At 39.3% G+C, this 19,115-nt stretch overlaps 1 long non-coding RNA gene across 1 annotated transcript; it reads left to right on the top strand.

Moving 5' to 3' along the window:
- Window positions 1-13,995: 13,995 nt before the first annotated feature.
- LOC110796780 (uncharacterized) lies at window positions 13,996-16,149 on the top strand. Its single transcript, XR_002535678.2, has 3 exons — window positions 13,996-14,353; window positions 15,374-15,473; window positions 15,945-16,149. It is a non-coding gene; the product is annotated as an uncharacterized lncRNA (long non-coding RNA).
- Window positions 16,150-19,115: the final 2,966 nt, after the last annotated feature.

Below are 19,115 nucleotides of genomic sequence, written 5' to 3'. Positions count from 1 at the left end.
AACGAGGCATGATGAAGTACTCCAATGCAAAAAATAATAATGATATCCCAACACCTGGAGAAATATTCTAATACATGCGGTTAGGCCACACAAGCCTACTTCGCACCATAAGTTCAACTATCCCACGGTACAAGTCTAAAAAAGGAGTAAGGCGTATTGCACTAATGCGGGCACGACCAAGAGCATGTGTAAAAGAGGCAAAGACTACTTATCGCCCAAATTCAAAATGTAAGCCACACGACTTCTACATCAAAGGTAACAAAATATTATCTACCACGAAAGGGATAGCTCGCACCTATGCGAGCGGAACCCCAAGGCATCTTTCTCAAAAGAACCTACCAAAAATCGTACGCCAAAAGGAAGCATCCCAAAATGCATACTTGGGGGCTCCAAGCTACGAAACAACCATAGCAAAATAATAAAAAATCTCGAAGCAAATGTTCGAACAATCGAAAGGGCACGATGTTTGAGCCCACTTCATGAATGGGCATGAACCCTATCAAGCTTCTAAGCAAACTATTCAAAATCAGTCATTGCTCAAAAAAAAAATGATTCAAGCAAATTGATTAATGGACCGCACACAACAGCCATTCTATGAACGCTCGTTCGCACATACATATCATCATTCTAAGTATTGAACATTCACGAACGCGTTCAAAAGGAAAAATATACAACAACAAGAGCGATCAAAGTCTTACGCCTCAAGGTATGTTCCTCGGGCCATATAGACTCGCCCAACTATCGCAATAACTGTACGCCTTAAGAGCAACAATTCCTTAAAATAATCGCCCCAAAGCGACAAGCACCGTAGTCCACCAATCGGCTACGGCTTCTCAAAAAAAATCATCTCGTTCTAAAAACAAAGAAAAAACAAAAGAAAAGAGAATACATAGAACTTCCAAGTGAAATAAACGAATGAACAAGAGGCCAACTGTGTCATCAAAAGACCAGCCCAAACAACACTTTCAACGCCCCACCTGGGCGTGAATTATTTCAACGCCCAGGCCTGGGCGCCGAAAATGAACCCAGGCTCAAAAAAGGCCCTAACTTTTAGTGGGCCCTGCTGCATCCATTCGACTCGAAAATTGCCGATTTCCTTACTGAAAGTCGCACCCCATGACTTCGCCAAAGTAGCACACCACTATGAAAGGTCGCTCGCACATACGAGCTCGACCCCAAACATGATTAAAAGACGTTATGAAGTATGCGAAAAATGACCACCAAAGCCCGAGTGCTTGGGGGCTCGCGAAAAGTATACTCCAACAGAGAGCGCGCAATCAAAGTCACATTCCCGGCTGCGCTATACGCCGCCCCATGTTTGGATGATCTCAAAAGAACAGGTTCGACCTCAGAAAAGGGTCGTCATTGACATTTGTACATGGTCCTCTGATCAAAGATCAAGTAGTGGCAAAAATCGAGCCATAAAGACTAGCTCAAAACCACGAAAGCGGACGGTCGCAAGATAAAGGTCCGTCTGAACACATTGTCAGCCCACGTTCAGGTTACAACTAAATTCGAGCATCCCTCGAAAGAATTCGCTCTTGCAAGAATGAATAAAAAGAAATTCTCAAAAGAAATCACAAAGAACAAAAGAAATAGGAACTTGCCCATCTTCAGTTGGCAAGATCGCGTCACAAACCACGCGAGTTCCCAAATCGAAAAAACGAATTCAGGGATGTCCACCCTTAGCGGACAGGGATCGCCCACCTTCAGCTGGCGGGGTCTGCGTCACTAGCCGCGCAGGTCCTCAGTTTTCCAAAAATGAAAATTTCAAAGTTCAAAATAAGACAGGTTCTCCATCTTTAGCCGGCGGGGTCTACGTCACAAGCCGCGTAGGTCCTTATTTTCAAATTTCAAAAACAAGATTCGTCCACTTTTTCGGACGGGGCGTCCACCCTTAGCGGACAGGCTCGCCATCCTTAGCCGGCGGGGTCTACGTCACAAGCCGCGTAGGTCCTTAGTCGCTGCAGCGATAACTTTTTCGGTTTTCCCTTTTTCTAAAAATTAAAGGATCGGTTTTCCCTTTTTCCAAAAATTAAAGGATCGGTTTTCCCTTTTCCAAAAACTAAAGGATCGGTTTTCCCTTTTCCAAAAATTAAAGGATCGGTTTTCCCTTTTTTCCAAAAATTAAGGGATTGGTTTTCCGTTTTTCCAAAAAAGAACGATGTGATTGGTTTTCCGTTTTTTCCAAAAAAGAGCGATGTGCTGGATTTTCCTTCGTTTTACGTCCCATAAAAACAAGGGGGTTTTCTCGTTTAACTAGCCTTGAAAATGAGAATCTTTAAAAATATTTTTACCTCGTGGTTGGGCTTGGCCAGGCCCAATTACACTTTATAGCTTTGATTTCGAAAACATCTGTAGCTACTCCCAATGACAAAGTGAGGGAGTTTCTACACTTCTTTAGATCCTTCCAATGACAAAGTGAGGAAGTTTCTATACTATCCGTTGACAAATCCCAATGACACGTGAGGGATATGTCGACACTCCAAGTGATGACCCTTAAGTCAAATGTTATCACTCGGGGGCTCGTGAGACCCTCGCAAAAACAGGTGACCATGGCTTGTGTGGCGCACTCCGTCTAGTACTTTGACCATCGTCTTATTCCAAGACTCAGTCAAAGTGGGGGCTAACTGTAGACACCTACTTTTGTCCCCATTCCCGAAAGGGAAGGTTCGATGATGAAAACGTAAAATCTCCACTTGGCAACGCATCTCCTATAAAATAACGAATCTCAATCACCCTTTTCATTTCACCCGAAATCTGCTATTTATGGAAACCTGCTAAAAATAGTAACTGCCGTAAAGGGTAGTTGCTAAAAGTAGTAAGAATAAAAAGATAGAAACCTGTCAGAATTAGGTGTTGCACTCCAACATAAATCCTAAAAGAGATAGAAATTGTAAAAGGAATTCTATTCCTATCACAGTTTGATAAAAGAGTTAACGTATTAATTAAACTCATAACGAACCTAGAGTTCGTAAAGGGCCCAGACGCATTCCGTCGTAAATTGATACGCACCAAATAACTCGGATTAAGTCTCTTAATGAACTCAGTACTCTAGAATCCAATCTGACAAAGAATTCTACCAGACCCTATTTTCAACGCCCAGCCCTGGGCGCCGAAATCTTTGACGCCCAGAGCTGGGCGCCGAAAATACCTGGGACGGATTCTTTTCCTAATCCGTTTCGTATTCAAATTCCTGAAAAACTATCTTTCTACGCCACTCTTTCCTATAAATAGATCCTTCAGTTCGAACAGAACGTATCTCGTCGTTAAATAAAAGGAGAAATATCAAAGTCAAAGTGGTTAGTTTTCTGAGAACCGTGACGCACCTCTCAAAGGTGCGTCGTAATGTGTCCCTTTTCTATGGTTTAATTGCTTTCCTCGCCCTTTTATGAACTGTTAAACTAACTAAAATCTGATTGTTCGATCACGCTTAATAAATATGATATTTTTGGGAAATTGGATTATCATGCTAGGTCCCTTAAAACAATCTAAATCAGATAATCGCGTTCGATCTAGTACTATATGTTGCATATTGATAAAATCAACTCAGATTAGTTTAATAGTTAACGCATGTCCCTTCAATTATTTATGCTGAGCTAGTAAGGATATCCTGCCTCTGGAGTTATCGAAGAGAGAGTACTCCTCTCGGTAGTTACAGTCCCTCGAACCCTCAATCTCTACCCTGCGGGTGTACGTTGAGCGATCCCCACCACCAGGGATCACAAGGGAACCTACGGCCGTCGTGGTCAAACATAATTGCACTCCCTTTATGTCACGATAACCGGGTTTTGTCAATTTTTCTCATTGTCGTTAAAAACTGAATGGCGACTCCTATATTACTAGTCAATTGGGTGTAAACTCACAGGAAATCCAATTACACTTGATTTGACAAAAAGAAGCGTCACACCCACGAGGGACGAGGTCACGCATTAGCCTCGTGCTTTTTCGACCCCCTCACACATAGAAATAACTAGGTCCAAAGAAATATTGAGTTTAAAAATTGCCTTCCAAATCAAGCCCTTACAAAAATCTAGGGATCTAAGATAGTAGGTTTCCGCCAAAGCGAGGTGCTATTTTAGTAGACTAAGGTGGTAAGGCATCCCAAAGGAGCACGTTGATTGTGGTTTCAACTCAAACAACAATGGCATTATGTTGTGGCAATGCTATAAATTATGGTATTAATTTATTAACCAAGAGTAATTTGGAGATTACTAGCAATAGGTTTTGCTTACCTAGAATATTAAACTACTTAAGACATGCCAAAGCTGCTTAAGGATTTAGGACTTTTGGGGTCTTGGAATCGTTTCATTCATTTTGGACCCTGTTTTGCTTTTTGCATGAATGAAATGTTTAATAGCTTTAATGATTGCATGTTATCTTTTATTTAAAAGTTATTAAAGTTTATGAATGGTTATTTATTGCAAATTCTTTTCGATTGTAGTAATCAAAATGGCCGCAAACAATAACTACACTTTCAACCTGCGTTCAATTATCGACAAAGAGAAGTTGAATGGAAACAATTTCCTCTACTGGAAAAGGAACTTGCAAATAGTTCTTATGCATGAGGAAAAGGAATATATCCTTGAGGAAGAGTTACCGGAAGAGGCTGGGCCGGAGGTAACTCAAGCTTCCCTTAATCGTTGGATCCAGGCCAACAGGGATGTCAAATGTGTGATGCTTGCATCCATGAGTCCTGAACTTTAGAAAACGTTCATTAACTCGGATGCTTACCAAATCATCTCGGAGTTGAAGAACATGTTTCAGGACCAAGCCAGAATCGAAAGATTCGAGACTCAGAGGTTGATCCTTGAGACTAAGCTCAAGAAAGGAGAACCAGTGAGCCCACATGTTCTTAAAATGATTGGACTCTTTGAGAACATGAGAGCTCTAGATTCTGACGTCTCAAATGAAATGGCTATTGACATCATTCTCCATTCGCTTCATAGTGGATATGATCAGTTCAAGTTGAATTACATTATGAATAGCATGGAGAAGACTCTTACTGAGCTTCACGGTATGCTGAAAACCGCTGAAAAGACGCTCAAGCAAGAGAATAAGCACGATGTGCTTATGGTGCGTAAGGGCAAGAATTTCAAGAAATCAGGCAAGAATAAGAGCAAGAAGGGTAAGGGCAAGGCTACGCCCTCATCCAAGTCCAACGGCACCAGTTCTGGTAAACAGAAGAGGGTGACTCGTTCTCCTGCCGACTCTGAATGCTTCTACTGCAAGAAGAAGGGGCATTGTAAGAGGGATTGCTTGAAGATAAAGGAATATGAGAAGAACGGGTACGTTTCTTCTACTTCAGGTATGTATGTTTTACATTGTAATCTTGCTAATTCTACTTCTTGGGTATTAGATACTGGTTGTGGCTCACACTTATGTTCCAATTCGCAGGGACTAAGGAGAAGTAGAAGGCTTGATAAAGGCGAGATGGATCTACGCGTGGGAAATGGAGCACGGATTGCTGCATTAGCCATAGGATCTTATTTTATTTCTTTGCCTAGTGGTTTTGTTCTGGAACTAGAAAATTGTTACTATGTTCCTAGTATCACCAGAAATATTATTTCCGTTTCAAGTTTGGATTCTAAAGGTTTTAGTTTTCAATTTGAAGACAATAGTTGTTCTTTTGCTTTGAATGGAATGTTTTATGGTTCAGCACAACAAGAAAATGGTCTATATGTGCTAGATACAAGCAAACACATTTATAACATAAATACCAAAAAGGCTAAAACTGGTGATTCGGATCTCACATTTCTGTGGCATTGTCGATTAGGCCATATAAACATAAAGCGCATGGAATTACTTCGACTTAGAGAAGATTGATCAATGCGAATCTTGTTTACTTGGCAAAATGACAAAGCAACCTTTCTCAAAGGTGGGAGAAAGAGCAAGCGAACTACTAGGGCTAATACATACGGACGTATGTGGGCCTATGAGTACGAAAGCTAGAGGTGAGTTCAGCTATTTCATAACGTTTACGGACGATTTCAGTAGATATGGCTATATTTACTGAATGAAACACAAGTCTGAATCGTTTGAGAAATTTCGAGAATTTCAGAATGAAGTAGAGAATGAACATGGCAAGAAAATCAAAGCTCTAAGATCGAATCGAGGAGGTGAATATCTTAGCCACGAGTTGCGGTATTCTTTCTGAATTGACTGCTCCGGGGACACCTCAATGGAATGGAGTGTCGGAACGGAGAAACAGGACCTTACTCGATATGGTCAGGTCAATGATGGGTCAGGCCGAACTTCCTTTACAGTTATGGGGACATGCGTTGTAAACTGCAGCACTCACACTGAATCGTGCTCCGTCAAAAGCTGTTGAAAAGACTCCATACGAATTATGGACTGGGAAACATCCAAAGTTGTCTTTTCTGAAGATTTGGGGTTGCGAAGCATATGTCAAGAGATTAATTTCGGACAAGCTACAACCAAAATATGACAAATGTTTCTACGTTGGGTATCCAAAAGAAACAAAGGGGTATTATTTCTACAACAAGTCAGACAACAAGGTCTTCGTTGCTCGTGACGGTGTCTTTTTGGAAAGAAATCATATGTCCAAATTGACAAGTGGGAGAATAATAGATCTCGAAGAGATTCGAGACGAACAACGAACTCAGAACTCTTTAGAAGCGGTTTAGGTTGATGAACCTCCAAGGTCTTTAGAAGAGCCAGTGGGAGTAGTTCCTCAAAACGTTGTTGCCCCTCGTAAGTCAAGTAGAACTATATTTCAGCAGGACAGATGGACAGGCGTCCTCTTGACTGAAAACTTAGACATTCTCATATTGGATAGTGATGAAACTATGACTTACAAGCAAGCTATGACGAGCCCAAGCTCCAATAAATGGTTAGAGGCCATGAAATCTGAAATAGACTCCATGTCTAAAAATCAAGTCTGGGATTTGGTTGATTTGTCGGATGGGTTTACACCTATCGGATGCAAATGGGTCTTCAAGTTGAAGAAAGACAGAGATGGAATTGTATACATATACAAGGCTAGATTGGTAGCAAAAGGTTACAGGCAAGTTCACGGTGTTGACTAAGATGAAACCTTTTCTCCAGTCGCGATGCTTAAGTCTATTCGGATAATCCTTGCGATTGCCGCTTTTCATGACTATGAAATATGGCAAATGGATGTCAAAACTGCCTTCTTGAATGGTGTTGTTGAAGAGACTGTGTTTATGACGTAGCCGGAGGGTTTTGTCGATCAAAAGAACCAAGGAAAGGTATGCAAGCTTAAGAAGTCCATCTACAGACTAAAGCAGGCACCAAGGAGTTGGAATAAACGATTTGATGAAGCAGTCAATAAGTTTGGCTTCATCAAGAATCAGGACGAATCTTGTGTATACAAGAAGGTCAGTGGGAGTAAAATTGCATTCCTAGTTGTGTATGTTGATGACATACTGCTTATTGGAAACGACATTCCTATGTTGGAGTCTGTAAAGACTTGGCTTGGAAAGTGTTTCTCAATGAAGTACTTAGGAGAGGCACAGTACATATTGGGCATCAAGATATATAGGGATAGATCTAAGAGGATGATTGGACTAAGCCAAAGCACTTACATTGACAAAGTGCTAGCTAGGTTCAATATGATGGAAGCCAAGAGAGGCCATCTACCCATGTCACATGGCACATATCTAAGCAAAAATCAGTATCCTAGAACATCTGATGAGCGTAGAAAGATGAGTGGAATTCCATACGCTTCGGCTATTGGATCCATCATGTATGCTATGATTTGTACAAGGCTGAATGTTTCGTTCGCACTTAGTGCAACGAGCAGGTACCAGTCAGAACCAGGTGAGGCACATTGGACTGTTGCCAAGAACATCATAAAGTACCTGAAAAGGACTAAGGATCAGTTTCTGGTTTATGGTGGTAGAGATGAGTTTATTGTTAAGGGCTATACGGACGCAATCTTTCAAACCGACAGTGATGATTTCAGATCACAGTCTGGGTTTGTGTTCTGCCTCAACGACGGAGCAGTAAGCTGGAAAAGTGCTAAGAAAAGCACTATTGCGGATTCTACAACTGAAGCCGAGTACATTGCTTCCTCAGAAGCAGCAAAGGAAGCTGTTTGGATTCGGAAGTTCATCGGAGAACTTGGGGTTGTCCCCTCCATTAAAGGACTAGTGGCTTTGTATTGCGACAATAGCGAAGCCATTGCCCAGGCAAAGGAGCCTAGGAGCCACCAGAAGTCCAAGCACGTACTGCGGCGATTTCATATATTTCGAGAGGTCGTTGAAAGAAAAGAAATCGAGATTTTCAAGGTTGGAACTGACGACAACGTCGCGGATCCATTGACTAAACCGTTGCCACAAGTGAAACACAACGCACATGTAGCAACCATGGGAATCAAGCATATTGGAGAATGGATTTGATTTTCTAAGTATTATTTTAGAACATCTGTTAGATCTATGTTTAAAACAATTGGTTTAACCATTTCATATTTCTAAAATTTATTATTTCATATTCATTTAATTTTGGTTTAGTATTAAATGATAAGTCCATGTGATTCAAATCATTCAAATGGGATTTCAAGATGGATTCTTCGACAAAGAAACACCCATAAGTGAACTTGAATATTGAAGTCACAAAGGATCCCTAATCCAGGTCATTGAAAGGTGGACGACCAATGAATAATGAAGATTAGATTGCAAGTAGATTACTTAGTTCTTTCTTGAACTAGAGTGACTGGATGTCAAAATCTTTTGCATAAATACTTATTGGATCTTGTATCGGATTGACCATGAGAACACTTTAAGAGATTAAAGTCATGTCATAGGTAGTTTTCATTAATGGTGATTAGAAACCGTTCCTCATAACATGAGCGATTATGTCTGCTCGTTTGAGAATTAGTTAGCTTTGATGCTAGCTAAATGTTGCACCGTAAAAGGAGGCTATAAAATCAGTTATTCGGCGTCCTATGAATCAAAGTGAGTATTCATAGATTACAAGAAGGGATTGTCCTCCTATCTTTGATAGGATATGGTGTTGTTGTGTAACAAGGCCTCTCGGAGAGTTAGACACTATAAAATGCATGGACATGCTCATAATGGTTAAGGCTTAACCTTCTGTAAAAGTTTAACAGTTGAGCTCTGTAATCCGAGAAACACTTCTGGACCTAATAAGGATGGCTTGGATCTTACCTTATGTTCAGTAAGTAACACTAAGTGACAAAGGAATGTGAATGCACACTTGTCTGAATGACAATTGGGAGACTGGAGGAAATATGTCCTTCACCCAAGGTGCATTAAGTCTAATACCAAGGTTCACATTAATTGCGAACAATTAATTTAGTGAGATCAAGTGATCGGAACAGCTAGCTGGAGCAATGCTTCCGATCAGTGAGTTCTAATGAATATTAAGCTCACAACTTACTCTTGACTGAACCTACAAGGTCACACCAATGACACGTAACAGATCACCGGATTAAATGAATAGGAAATTCATTAAATAGCTTTTCGGGAATTAGTTGGAAAACGTATTCTACGATACGACCTTGCATCGGAATCGTGTATCGTATCGCGAATATTCGTAAGCTAGGCGAAACGAATAAATCGTATCGTACGACGGTGATTCTTCGTATACGAAACGATAAATAATATCCGAAACGATATTAAGTCGCGAATACGAAGAGCGGCCCACGAGCCGAGTGCGCGAGGCACTCGAGGCCCATGGGCGCTCGACACGCAAGCAAGGCAACAACACGGCAGCACTGACCCATGGCCGAGCAAGCTAAGCGTGTGTGCGCGCAGGCCAAAGCAACGACACAGCAACAGCTGCGCGCGGCCCACGGCCCAGCACGCTGTGTGCTCGTGTGTTGCACGGACTTGCTGCCCGGTCATGGCCCTTGTGGCTTGGCCGGTTAGCAAGGTTATGTTAATAACCTTCTAACCCGATTTTCCAACAACACAATTCACACATACTCAAACCCTAGAGACTCAGAGAACCCGAATTCTCTATGTGCCTCCAAAGTGAGTTCTTCCCAAAAGCAAACTATCTTGATCGATTGTCTAAGCTACGATAATCAAGACGGATCTGATCGTGTCGGTGAACCAAGTAGAAGAACGAAAAGTGGAGTTCTAAGTTCGTGTTCGTTGACAGGTTATTGTGGAAAATACGCTTCAAACGTAAGTATGCTTAATCATTGCTTCATACATGTTTCCTGGCTTTGGAGATTGTTTCGGCACATGTTATTATGTTTAACTGGTTTCCCCTACACTACTTGCACAAATTATTTCAATATTGTCCCCAGCAGAGTTGCCACTGTGAGGGGGTCGAAAAACACGACAAGGCGCCTCTAGAATGAGTGTACGGCCCGCACAACATTTCCCCTCCGGATGTGGCAAGCGTATTAAGTAAATAGGAACTAACTGTGGGCGTTAGCCTCTTTTTACTAGTCTATATGAGTTGCCATTAAGTTTAAGAAAACTCACAAACCCGGTATCGTGATATGCCTAAAGTGCAAACATATTTGACTCACAATGGCCATAGGTTGCCTTGTGATCCCTGGTGTGGAGATCCCTCAACGTACATCTAATGGAGCAAAGATTGAGAATTCGGGGAAGTTTACTAATACGGGAAGTGCCTAGCATTAGGCGATGGGACATGTGTTATGCTACATTACTACTCTGGATTGATTTAATGCATAGATATTACTAAATAGATGTCAAAACGCTGATTTAGATTGATTTAAGGTACTTAACAATAAACTGGCTTGTCCAAGTATTATCTTATTTAGGCGTGAGCAACGTAACAGATTAAAGTTAGCAGATTTATATAGTGAGGAAATTAATAAAAGACAGATTCAAGTTACAGCAAAGCGTAGGCTTTACTGCGGATCTCAGGATCACCTACCACTTCACTTTACTAGCTTTTCGTTTGGCTTTAAAACTTTCTGATGACTGACTGACTGCGGGACAGGATTCTTCCAGAGTTTTTGTGTGTTTTAGGCTTAGGGACTGAGTTGGGGTTTCAGCAGCACTTTGACAGTATTTGGACTAATTCGGATGATTGTGCGAGTAGGGTCTGCTTAACAGAGTGTTAAATGCGGCAGACACACGTATTCGGGACAGAGAAAAGCTTCGGTCAATACTCAAGCTTAGGGTTTAGGGTTAGGAATGTGTGTTTTTTTCCGGATGTGAGAGGCCCTATTTAAAGTAAAATAGGTCAGAATAAGATAAATCTTCGAAATAAGAGTTTTTCAACTGAGATCTGTTCAGCGCTAGAAAATTCCAGCGCTTGGATCAAAAGCGCTGGTTATTTCTAGCGCTTGTAATCTCAGCGCCAGATATTTCCTAGTGACAACTGGGTCAACTCTATCTTTGCGTGATTGTGTGAGAGACAAACTGCAGCGCCAGAATAAAATGGCGCTTGGGTTTGATGTGCTAGAAAATAATGGCGCTAGGAATGCCAGCACTAGAATTTTCTAGCGCTAGTGTTTTCCTTCATTTTTCCAGCTTTATCGATCGGTTTTTACCCGAATGTCACTCAAGGTTTCTATCCTTATGAATACGAGTTGGGATGCTCTTAGCCTTTGTCCAACGATAAACCGTAATGCGATTTAAACACTTAGATATTTTATGTTATATAGTTACTATTTTGGGCAGCGTTCAGGCATAGAAGTTACTATAAATAGTAGTTTCTAAACATGGAAATATGGCTTACCGGATTGTCAGTCAGTCATGGATCGTTCGTAGCATACTTAGGAAATCTTAGTCAAGCAGTGTTTGGTTTCATCATCGAACACACCGTATCGGGCCTAGGGATAAATGAAGGCGTCTACAAGGATATTGTCAGATTTAGCTTGGGGTATTCGTTTCCTTGTATATACTACGTATGAATTCTATTCTTCCCTTATATATTCTATTTACTGCTTTTGTGTGTTTATTGGCTATCTAGGATAAATTTATTGCTTCGAAAAAAAGAACAAAAATACGTTCCGTTGAATACAAAAATCATGCTTCCTTGTGCCCCTTGATTAAAAACTGTTTTGATTCTTGGTTTTTGATGACGAGCATTGTTGATTTTTGACCATGATTTGAGATTCGATCATTTTGATGCCTTAACATCAGTCAACTTTGACTAACTATTTGTGGACTTGGTGCTTGGCTAGTTGATTTGGTTAGGAATATGTGTTAGCTTCCTGGTATGTCATTGAATTTGAGTATTAGTTTGAAACTGTTAGTAGTGTTTTATGGATCACATGCATGCACATTGAGGAGGACGAAGGAATTTTTCTTTTAGGTAGCGTTTAGACGATTTTAGATACATTTTCTCCCTTCTTTCTACCCATGTTGTTGCCTGTGCCCTTTTATTCGGTGACTAACCATATTACAAGCCCATTAAGCCCCATTGGTTACTAGTCTCAAGCTTGGCTTGGGGGAGCTTTTAGTGACTGAGGTGAGGTAGTTGTAGTGTACTTTATTTGAACATAATTTGGATATAGGAAAAAGAAAGGGGGTTCTTCTTTTTCTTGTGTGGTGATTAGGAAAAAACATATGATGAGTAAAAGATGAGAAGAATTGAAAAAGTTCGGTTGTTTCCAAGTGAAGGTTCCTAAAAAATTAAAAATAAAATTAAAATAAATTGAGTAAAAAGAGAAAAATTCATTAGTTTCAGAAAAAGAAAAGAAATATTAATTCAAAGCATTGTTTCATTCAAGTATTGCAATTCCTTATTCTTGTGAGTGATTGGTCTTATAGATGAAAAAGGTGGAAAAGTGTGGTGTGGTTCATTTGTTGCATCCTCATGTGTCGAGTGGGAGTATTATGGTCATCAAGATGTTTGATCATGGGTTTTGTTAAGATTTATGCTCCCTAAAGCTAATGCTTTAAGCTCACGATTTTACCCAAATTTACCACGCCCTTACCTAAGCCTAACATTACAAGCTTTGAAGACCTTCCGACCATTGTGCATAGAGTCATATTAATGTGAAAAAGTAGTTGTTTATCAAAGCATGTTATGACATGAAATATTCCGAGTCGACTTCTAGGTAGAGTGCATGTCCTTTTTAAACACACGAGTGTTGTGAGTTTGGGAGGGCATTGTTTACATACATTGTTGAGAGGGGAGCAAATGGGTACATCTTTTACCCGCCACATAAATGAGGGAAGAGTGTGTAAGCACTAGTCTTGAATTCCATGTGCACTTGTGGTTCGCTCTGCGTGACGATTGATAGGGAGGATTTGTGGTCGGATGGATTTGATTGGTTGGAATTGATGCATGCTTGTTAGATTTTACCTCGAATCGTATCCATTTGTTTGGAGATGTATTTGGGGTGAAGTTGATTTATGTATTCATCGATGATTTCCTTGCTTAGGGAGAAGCAAGGACCTAGCTTGGGGGAGTTTGATATATTCGTTTTCTATTGAGTTTTCACCCCCGTCCCTTAGTACTTTTCTATGTTAAATGATCTCTTAGGATCCATTTTTAGTACTAATATGTGTCATTAAATTTGCCTTGAGTTTCAGGTTTGTTTATTGGGAAATTAGCCATTTTAGGCTCGTTTCGTGTTATTAATGGCCACTACACGATCCCAAGGAAGTTCGGGACGATTATTGTCGATTCTTGAGAGCCTAGGATGCTTACATTTGAGCGCCAAGGGTTAGACTTGGTGTTATTGTTCACGTTAGGTGCGTCGAGTTGGTCGCCCTACGACTGGAGGGCGAATGGAGACCAATCAGGCGAGCAAAAAGGAGTATAACACCTTCATCACGCGCACGATCGAGCGGCCGTCGCCCGGTGCCCATCGGGCGCCCATCCAGCAACAGTTGTTGAAGAGATTCCATCCGCCCGATCGGGCGGGTGTCTTCCCGATCTACTTGATTACAAGTTGTTCGCCCGATCGGGCAGCCCATTGCCCGAGCGGGCAACGACCACCTATGGGCGCGTTTACTTACTTTATTTTCCGTTTTTCTCCTTTATTTTTTGGACAAGACTATAAATATATTCCCTTAGTTTTTATTTCAGCACCTTATTTTTCTAGTATTGAGCACTTAGTTTATTTTTCACTTTGTTATTTGCTCTCAAATTATCAAACACTTTCATTTTATCCTCAATTAAAGTTCCAACACCTTTTAGTTCGTCATTCGTTCTTGTTCATTCAATTTCAATCCATTTACTTAGGGTTTTTTCTCAGAGTATGTTTTAGTGAGAGAGAGCTATTACATCAGTCGCGTTTGAAGTTGCTTGGATTGTGAGGTTATTAGAGGAATTAGGTGTCAACAATTTGAAGGTCGTAAGTTTGTAACCCTGCATAATGATCATCAAATTAAGTACCTTGCACATATCCATAAATCCCATGTTCCATAAAAGAACATAAGGTAGCTCACACTCTGTCTAGAAGGTAATTTATGGGTTCTTTTTATACTTTTGTTGTTACTAGATTAAATAATCGGAAGGTAACTCGCACTCTGTCTAAAAAACCTGAGCCGTGTCTAACAGTAGGTAATGCGATTTATTCTATATTTTTTGTTGATGCTCGTTCTTCTCTAATTGAGTTTAATTTAGATTTGCGTATTTAGGGTTTATCTTTGAAATTGGGTAAATTGGGGGTTAAAGAGGATTCGAATAGTCAAACATAATTGTGAATTGGTAAATTGATATTTGGTGCCTAACGTAAGTGCGCACAATTATTTCTTTATGCTTTGTGTTTCAGCAAGTGATAGTGCTTGGGTAGTTGATTGAGTTAGGTTTCTTTGTTGGAGAATCAGATTAGTTTAAAGTGCGCACAATATTTTATCTTCTTTGTTTATATTTTGTTTGTAGCTGTGTTGGTATTCAGATTCATAACGACTAGCATAGCCCATAATTTGGAGTTTGAAGTGTATATTTATCAAACTTACATTATAATCACATCTAAACCTTAAGCCTAACGTAATTAATGTTGCATTTTTTTGAATATTTTTAGGATTAGAGTTCTAATTCTGTTCATTATAATCTCATCCAAATCATATGGCTAAGATAACATATGTATGTTTCCTATCATATGAATATAAGAAAAGGGAGTTGGTTATGTACCTTGATTATGGAAAACACCGTTGCTCTCTTGAAATATCAATTACATTGTTAGCTATCAATTACTCTCTTGATCATGTTCCCACTCTTTATTAAATTTTTTGTGGCTGAGACTGTTAGACGGACACCTATGACAAATTAATCACTTCGGTCCATCTTTTTAAGTCCATTAGAGAGCGTTGCAGTTATATTATATATGCTTCTACTGTAGCTTTAACCACGTATATTTTTGGAAGGGGGAGTTATGCATTTCTCTAGTTATTTTATCTTGGCATTGTAAGTGAAAGGCATCATTCAAATTTTAATTAACCTTTATTTTTCACAACTATTTGATCAATCTCGGATGCAGATCTGTATGATATTCTTTTTGTTCCAGACCTATACTCGAGCATTTATCTGGTTTCGTTCTTGTATGAGTTCAGCATGTTGGCATCAACATTATCCTAGTGGTATGTTTCTTCAGTAGAAAATATAGTTGTCATGATTTAGCTATTCTTTTTTCGAAAAGAAAGCAGTTCTATTGTAGCGATTCTGAATTGGGTGATTATGTGTGTTTCATGTGCCTGAATAATGCATCAGACATTTGGCTTGGAAATTTTGAATACATAGTTATGTTTCTTGATATCAGCATTTTTTGCATCTCTAGTTACTAAATCTCTATCTGAAACCAAATGTATCATTGTGAACTTTAAAAGAAGTTCAAAAAATTATGGGTGTAGTTCCTGACGGTAGGAGGCTCTGCAAGAAGCTTGCTATCTGTGTTGAGGTTCAGGGGTAGCCTTTTGGATTTTACTATGATATTATTCTTGCTTACCTGTGTAATACTGACAACACCTTGCCTTGTGATACTCTTTCATACTAGTGTATCTCTTGTCTCGACTTATTTGACTTATTTCATCTTGTTTTTCTTCTTCTGGAAGATCACCCAACGTGAGAAGGAGCAACATGAGAATGAAGGCCGTGACACTCAAGTTTCATCATATAAGCTACTACCACTGTTAGATTCTAGTTTTCTAGGCTTTATTACATCTTCGGTTTAGTAACGTAGATACAATTTGTAACTTTATTGATGTCTGGACTATTTAGTTAGTAACATTTATGTACTATGGATTTTGGTTAGTACTATGGATTTTGGTTGATTAGTAACATTATCGTATACGATAGATTTTTCGGGTTTTTCATGAAATGACCCCGAGGTTTGCGTTAAGGCACCAAATAATGTTTCCAGAATGCACCAAATACCCCCGAGGTTTAAAACAATAAAACAAAATGCCCTTAATGAGCATTTTCCGTCCATTCCGTTAAGTCTCAATTAGCGTAAATTTACTTTTTTGCCCTTACTCAACCATTTTCTCTACTTATCCTAATATTAACACTTAAATATATTAATTAAACCCAAAAAAAAACTAACTGTTGTTATTTAAAAAAAAACAAAACTCTTTGTCAGGGCTCTTCCCCAATTAAAACGCAAATTTTACTCAAAAAAAAAAATATTAAAACCCAAACCTGCTTCTTCTTCCTTCTACTACGCTTCTTCTTCTTCTTCTTCTTCTTCTTCACCATTAAAACCCAAACCTCCTTTCTCTTTCCTCTTTCTCTGATCCATCACTTACCCACCTCCACCATCACGCCCCCCTTTCCCCAACCACTCTATCCCTCCCAACCCCAACCTCCAACAATGGCATGTCAAACAAATCAATTGGGAAATTCACATCCTCCCTCCTCAAAGGCATCTCCACCACCACCAGCCATCTCTCCTCCCAACGAATTCCAACATCGCTCTAGCACAGTTCGACCGTCTCCACCACCACCCCACCCTCTCTCCTCTCAGCCGCCATGTCCACCACCACCCCTCCCTCCCTCCTCCCAGCCACCTCCATCATCACTCTAGCACAGTTAGACTTTCCAATTTTTTTCTGCCTATTACTGATTTTCTCATCAATGCTTTTGTAAAAATTGAACTTCAGATCTGGTGCTCTAAACCCCAATAATGTTATCAAAGTTAATTGACGATGCTTGCAAGGACCGCATCTGAATACTAGAGGAACAATACCTAGCTAGGCGTTGTGGGATTTTGGGTGGTTGAATTTGATAGTGGAATTGGGTATTGGAGGAGAGAGAAAGGGGAAGAAAAGATGAGGGACCAAAGATGGTCGTTGAAGGAAATTGAGGAGATAGAAATGCAGTAGCAGGATTTGAGAATTGAGAGTGAGAGTGAGTGAAAGAGAGTGAGAATTGGGGGAGAAATTTAGAATTCGCATTGGGGCTTCCATCAATTTAGAAATTTAGAGATTTTGAGAATAATGATGTTGATGATGATGATGATGAGCGGAGATGTAACATGGAAGAGGAGATGAGATGAAGGAGGGGGAGAGTAAAAAAATTAAAAATTAAAACTTTATTGAAGGTAAGTTAAATTGTTAATTAGGGTTAAATTGAATCAATAATAAGTTGATTGGGGTTGATGGGGCGTTAATGACTAACGGCGTTAACGTCCGTTAGCCTAATGGGCATTTTTTGTTATTATTCCATACCGCAGGGGTATTTGGTGCATTCTGGAAACATTAGGGGTATTGGGTGCATTAACGCAAACCTCTGGGTCATTTCATGAAAAATCCGTAGATTTTAACTATGTACTTCTAGATTTTTTTAAGTTGATTTTAATGTTATGTTGATAGAAGACAAATTATTCAAAATTCAGGTGTTACTGATCTTGTTGCCTTACTTTTAATTTTATGATGAATAAAGTTTATTTTTATATCTATTTTTTCATATATATATATATAGGTGTAAAAAAAGCTTATACAAATAAATTTGGACGTTTTTTGATGTCATGATATCAGACTTATTTACATTTAAATTTCCACCAACAAAATTTTCTTGACGCCTTAAAGCGTCGAGACATCAAATAGTTAAATAGTGGACAAGGCGGGTTAAGACATATCTCGACGCCAACAATAATTTCTAGACGCTTCAAGGCGTCGAGATTCTCGACGCCAAACTAAAAAGGTGGACGACAAAAACCGACATAAATAACGACGCAAAAAATCGTCGAGAACAATCTCGACTCATGTTTTGACGACGCTTTAGGAAAGCATCGAGGACAAATTTATCGACGTTTATGACGTCGAAAAAAGGCTGAAAAAGCGTCGCTAAAGTGTGGGATCAGTAGTAGTGACTACGTTAACTAATAATACTCCATTGATATTCCGTAGTAACATTGATAATAAGATAAATTTGAATGCAATATGATAAGTTTTTATTTAATGAAATGCTAGAGTTTAACATAAGTTTAATTTTCAAATAAAAAAATTAAAAAATACTTGTGATTTTCTTAGGTTTAATCATACTCCTCCTATTCAACAACCTTCTCCTTCTTAAATAATTACTCTCTAAATTAATATTGATTAAACGATTTGTGTACATCTAATTTCTTTTTATATAAAAGCAGTGATGGTATATACAGGTATTTACTAATAAGAATTTATGATCGTTAAAATCTACTACTATGATATAATAAAAATATGTAATTATTGAATAGATATTTCCAATTTATTTAGATCGCAAAAACCTCTAATAAACTTAAAACATGTTTAAACTTCATAATTTACTTTCGACTATTCTCATATTCAATAATAATACCAAAAGTATAATTATAATAAAATACTTCGTAGATAAAGTTTTAGGCTAATGTGATTAATATTTAATTCTTTACTGAGGGTTTAAGAAAATAGTTTATTCTATGTAAACTAAGATTATGGACAAAGTATTAATAGTAACCGTAAATCGCACGGCCGGACTTCAATTCTAGAGAAATAAAAAAGGGATGCTATTATTAATTTACTAGTCTTATGTCCATGCGTGTGTGAGGGGGTCGAAAAAGCACGAGGCTAATGCGTGACCTCGTCCCTCGTGGGCGCGACGTTGTCAGATCAAGTGTAATTGGATTTCCTGTGAGTTTACACCCAACCGACTAGTAATATAGGAGTCGCCATTCAGTTTTTAACGACAATGAGAAAAACTGACAAAACCCGGTTATCGTGACATAAAGGGAGTGCCATTATGTTCGACCACGACGGCCATAGGTTCCC

Source organism: Spinacia oleracea, chromosome 4, assembly GCF_020520425.1.
Source record: "Spinacia oleracea cultivar Varoflay chromosome 4, BTI_SOV_V1, whole genome shotgun sequence".
Lineage (NCBI taxonomy): Eukaryota > Viridiplantae > Streptophyta > Magnoliopsida > Caryophyllales > Amaranthaceae > Spinacia > Spinacia oleracea.
Note: the sequence above shows the minus strand (reverse complement) of the source record. Positions and strands in the feature narration are given on the sequence as shown.